A 6,152-nucleotide genomic window follows, 5' to 3' on the forward strand; every position below is an offset into this window, starting at 1 on the left:
AAATGCGACTATTCCTTGCTAGGAAATGACGTCTGCAGATGCCTACGTATCGTAGCAATAAAGTTGTAGTGCTTCTCAGAACGCGATATCGCATCTCATTTCTATGCTTCATGATAAGATATAATATTCATCGCGAAGTGTTATGTATACCTCGTCTACACCATAAGTAAACGTAAGTGCGACACTTCCTTGCTAGGAAATAGCGTTTCCATTTGCTTACTTATCGGAGCAATGGAGTTCTATTGCTTCATTCAACACGATGTCGCAAGTCATTTCAATGATTCATGTTAAATTGCATTGTTCTATGCAATATGTTACATTTGTCTGCATCTAGATCTTAGAAGGATGTGAATCCTATACTTACTTGCAACAGAATATCTTTTCCAGATCTCTACGTGTCCAAGCAATACATTTATAATACTTCGTGCAGCGCAATGTCGCATCTCATTTCAACGTTTCAAAGCAAAGAATCTGTAATCATATATCCATAACATTATGCTTAACTGTTAGAGGTCTTCAATAGAGTGTGAACTATATAATTCCATGCAACGGCATGGCGCTCCGTAGTGTCTGTCTGTTAAAGCAATCGAGCTAGAATTCTCCATGCAATGCGCTGGCGCATCCCATTTCATCGTTTTAAAGTAAGAATGCTGTAATCTCTTATGCATAGCTCTATGGTTATCTGCTTTAAAATTTCATAAGAATGTAAATTCTACAGCTCCATGCAACAGGATTGCCCTTCGTAGTGTCTACATGTCGAGACAATAGAGTACTAATGCATTATACAATGCCATGACTCATCTCATTTCAACGTTTCGAATTAAGTAAGCTGTAATCTTCTATGAAAAGCATTATAATTATCTGCTTCTACTCTACAATAGAATGTGAATTCTATACATCCAAGCAACAGGAGGGCAGGCCCTCCACCATCCTACTGCCTGCCCTGATGCGGGCAAAGGATTCCCAGGGCCACTCAAACCGCGACCAACATCTATCTTATACTCTAACCGATTCATCGTTATGCGTTTTCCATTAAGCTTGCCGGGATCAGTGATATTGATTCGCTCAATCTAAATTATTATTTTCTTTTCAAGTTTCTCGATTTTTTTAGTTTCTCTCACGATATCGTCTATTTCGTTGTACCTTCCCCTTACAGTATGGTAAATAATCTGTTGTTTGATATTTCTAGGATTTCCTCTTAATAAATGCAATGCTTCCACATATTTTCTTTCTCTTTCTCTTTAGTTACATTGTTGTTATTTTATGCTTTTCACTCTCCACATTCCCTCTTTACACCATCTCGGAACAAGCTTTATACGATTACTGCAGGATGACGCCCCGGTCTCGTTACACCGAGATCGAGTGTTCTCTCTTGCATCCGTTGATTTATATATGTTATATATTGGAGAATATTTCCTCTTATCCTTTGTATTTTTCGAATGAAATTACATTGACAGAAGTACGAGCTAGTTCTGCACGCCTATTTGAAACAACATTAAATCACCTTGTTAAACAATAATATATTAAATGTGACTTGGACTTTTAAATTTGAATTTATAAACATCTAACAGGTAAATATGTTTTTCTTACTATTCATATCATTATACATTCAGTGATTTATTGTGTGCAGTGATTTGATATATTAACTGCTTGATTATATTTTGCAATGAACTTTGCGTACCAAACATTGTTTTTACTCCTGATGGGAGTGGATAGTTCATCGTTTTATATTCTTATATCGCATTGATTATAAAAGTATATGACATCCTTTTTATGCAGTCATGTATAATTAAGTACTGTGACGGTTTTTCCCGTTACAATCCGCAAGAAAAGGGTATATAGAACCAATAATAACGGGGTATCCAGAAGTTTAGTCCGGGGTTATATCGGGGCACAGAATATCATCGTGCTTCGGCAACGCGAAGTACAGAGCAATAAATTTCCTATCCAGCAAGTATTTCGAAGCTGCGAGGTTGAGACTTTTTGGGCGCCAGCTACTCAAGAAGTAGCAGAAACTAATAAACCACGCAACCCGGGGGAACCCGGTGCAAGATAACCCTGGAAATTTCGAAATACTCTTTCGCTCGACTGCTTCTAGCCGAGTGCGCAAATTAGGGTCGCGGGATACTGAACTCACGGCTTCTTTCTAGATTGCCTCGACGCGGTATTACAAAAGGGTATACGACACGCCGCGAATGACCGGGGATCACCACCCGTTATACAATACAAATTACAATACGCGATATCACAATTGCGGCAGGGAACAAATGGGACGCTTTAGCGTATAAGGACTCACGTTCTCGTTTCCAACAAGTATGGATCTCGTTCAGTCCGTCTACCTCTCTCTCTCTCTCTCTCTCTCTCTCTCTCTCTCTCTCTCTCTCTCTCTCTCTCTCGCTAAGTAGTCGCTAAGTCGTTCAGAAGAATAAGAGGCTGTCTTCGTGCTGGCTAGCTCATTATATAGGTTTGCTGGGGGTCTTCGGATCCCCTTAGATCCTCCTTAGGGCTCCTTGATGGTGTAGGGCCATACGCTTCGGTATTGTTGGGGGCATCGATCGGTGGATTTCGGCGATCTTCCCTGATCGCCCCCTCTGGTGTGTCTAGAGGGGGTCCTCTGGATTATTTGAATTGCGGCGCGTGTCGCGCGCCGCGCTTTCCACGGCTCACCTGCAATTCCGCTGCGCATCTTGAGTTTTCCTCTCCATGGGCTCAAGGGAGGGGTAGAGGTCCTTCTCACACCCGAGAACCATCCTGTTTGTCTCCATGGACTATGGCAGCGGTCTTATCGTTGCAGAGCTCTGGATCGTATCCTTCGGGCTTCAGGGTCTCTTCTTGCTCACTTCCCGACTCCTCCACCTTCGAGCCCGTCGCGCTACCTCGGCGCACAGCCCTTCCGCGAACCTGCGGTCTTATTATCCGCCGAAGAGGCGTCTTATGGGTCGCTTCTTCCATCAGATCGCCAGTCTTATCCGTCGAACGGAGAGAGAGGAACGAACGGGGGGGGGGGGGGTTCTACCATCGTGTATTTCACGCTCCTCGCAAATACAGCTATCGCAATGGTCCGTGTCGCGCTTCTCGCATGGGTGGTGATCTGCGAGCTAGTCTAACCAAAGCAGGGGGGGGGGGGGGGGTGAGCGAGCCTTGTGACGTCACCACGTCACAGTACATATAAATTTGCGATTAAGTAGCTATGTGTTCAAATTCAATTCCGAATAATGCACTAAAAAGCATCCCAGATAACAAACGGCAAGATGGTAGCGACACCATGCCGGCACTATATTGCCACTTCCGAGGAGTGTCAACTGATTCGTAGTCATCTGTGACCGGATTCGTTAACTAAAATGCCAGAACGTGTTACCAGCACGTTCTAGACAAGCGAATCGCGCAGCACCAGCACCATGGTGACACGCGTATCATCGCTCCATTCATGAATCTCCTCAGCAATGACGCAGGATCACATTTGGCAATGGGGAACCTGTGCTTTCATACAAATTAGAACCGTTAGATGTCAGTAGATGTGCAGCATATGAGTATTGGTTGACATTTTGATGGTCGTTTTCCTATATTTATAGTTATTGAGCGAGTCGTATATATTTCTTTCAATCCATCATAGACTAAAAATATTAATTATAAAAAAAATATTACTTATAAAATAAAAATTCATGCTGTTGCGTCCCTAACTTCGCCTTGTGTAATTTTTGAAATAACATGCTGTCATCGTATTTAATGTAACCCTCAATTGCATGAATTTGCAACAATAAATTGAAGAAAATATATATAAAATAAGTGTGTATATTTTTATGACAAAGTAATTATCGACTTTATGGAAAAAATCGCCCTATCGAGCTAGTTTATAGAAAATAATAAAATCGAGTTCTTATATCTTTGTTTTGTGCCGGTGTATCTATTTTGGAATCAAAATAAGTAAATTGCACAGTTTAGTTATTTTTCATATTTGCTTATAATTTTTATGGAAACAGCTTCCCCATTAGTAAATGTCAGCCTACGGCACAACCACGCGTGTAGCTATGGTGAGCTGATAGTGTCATTGTCACGGCCGTGTTGCCCGTGTGCTATATCTCGGTGCTTTAATAGAGATATCTAGGAACATAAGTAATTTGTAAATAACACATCTTTTCTCTTTGAAATATTTGCCTTTGCATAGAATAGAACGTATAGATATAATGGCCTGTTTTGTACCCATTTCGGTCCAATTCTATTATAGCCTTTGAGCAGAAGTAATATTGATTATACTTGATTTTTGCAATAGTTCTTTGATTAACAGATTTTATTAACCTAGAATCATCGTTTGACGGATGTATCAATCTACTTTGTAGCTCCATCAGTTTCTTTTTCTGCTCGCTACTTTCCATTTTCAGTTCCATATACTTATCCTTTATCACGTTGCGTAAAATTACAATAACTTTTTGTCCTCAAATTTTGCGGATATTTCAATTAAATTTCCTTTGATTAAATAAACTGAAATTAGAGAATAGTGGCACGTACCATTTCTTGGAAACGTTGTATCGTAATTTGCATCTGACTGTTTTGAAAGGCAAAGCACTTTACTTAACGTTTGCAATGATTCGGTTAGCGAAATAAAGTAATATTCTACTTTCGAAATTGTTGGCTCTTGTAATTCTAAGGCAAATATATTCATCTGTCGACATCGTGAACATTGTTTTTTGGCAAAATTCCAGAAAAACAAATATACTATGAGTAAAATAATAAACATCATAATATTAAATTTAACTCTGTTCATCGTTGCCTTGTTGGACACATCCATAACAATATACAGGGTGGGGCAGTAATAAGTAGCACCTCAGATATCCACGAAACTATATGTTTCATAGAAGTTTTTGCTAATATAAAATTACATAGTACAAAGGGGCCATCCGTTGATGAAAATAGTTTTTTTGTAAGTGGAGTTATGTTGGACATATGAAGGTTACCTTCATTTTTTAAAATGAATTGGTATGTCCATTCTTCCGTAATACGATAGAGCATTTTAAAGCAAGTTTAACGATCTGTAACATGAAGGCATTGAAGGTTACAAAAAGTAAAGAAAGGCGATAATACTCACGGTTTTGATAGTAAATGAAACATACCTATTGTGAACAGTGGTGCAAGGCGTAATACTTACCGTTTACTTCACTGTGAATAAACACTTTTCGAAGGGCATTTCAATAGTTTGCAGCATAAGTTAAACATGATAAGATTAGTGTTGAAAAATCGGTTCGAATACGTTTGGTTAGGCTGTTCTTTGTGTCGTTCATTTTATATAAGTACTGAGCTGCGGATTCCTGAGGACAGCTCACAAAATTGTTGAACTATGGAAGATTATCATTGTGAATTTGAATCAAAAGGTAATTAATTTCCATTAGATTGTAAACAGATCTCAATGTTTCATTTTAGATAGTAAGATTAAATACTCTTTACAAAACTACAAGAATGGATACATACCTTTCTGTTATTATTACTTCATAAAGAATTATAATTGCAATTATATAGTTCATTACGATAAAAAATATTTCTCAGAAAATTCTAAATATTGAATAAAAGAATCAAGTAAAACATTTTTAATAATTACGAATATGAAAAATACTTGAACATTCCAATAGAAAGATGTCTAAACAGGAGCTAGAAAAGTCAAACTTTCAATTTCAATTCCAGAATTCATCTATAAGAGGTAGAATGTTTCGAAAGCTTTAATTACAGTCTTTAATGCAAGCAGTTGGGCAGTATTTCAATTTTTAAGAAAATTGATGAAAGTCAACCATTTTGAAGTGGTCAGAATCTTTGTCGTTTGAGCAATAAGTGAATAACAAATAACTGCATAAATTCCAGGCTTAAAAACTTATGGATTAAATCCTATGCAGACTCGTTTATGAGCGAGTTACAAAATAATAATCCACACTAAGTAATCATTTTAAAACTTAAACGATTACATCTCGCGAACTTTCAAAGATATCAGAAGCGTGAAAAGTATGTGGTTTATCAAAAACTCTTCTAAAAGAACGGACGAAGCCAATAGAAATCTTTGTTGAAGTAAGCAAGTTCTAAAGTTCTAAGCAACGCGATGGCCCTTATCTGCCTATGTTTCATAGCAAGTAAGTTCTGAATTTCTATGAAATCCGATGGAATTCCCCACT

The sequence above is a fragment of the Xylocopa sonorina genome, unplaced genomic scaffold, assembly GCF_050948175.1.
Source record: "Xylocopa sonorina isolate GNS202 unplaced genomic scaffold, iyXylSono1_principal scaffold0278, whole genome shotgun sequence".
Taxonomy (NCBI): Eukaryota; Metazoa; Arthropoda; class Insecta; order Hymenoptera; family Apidae; genus Xylocopa; species Xylocopa sonorina.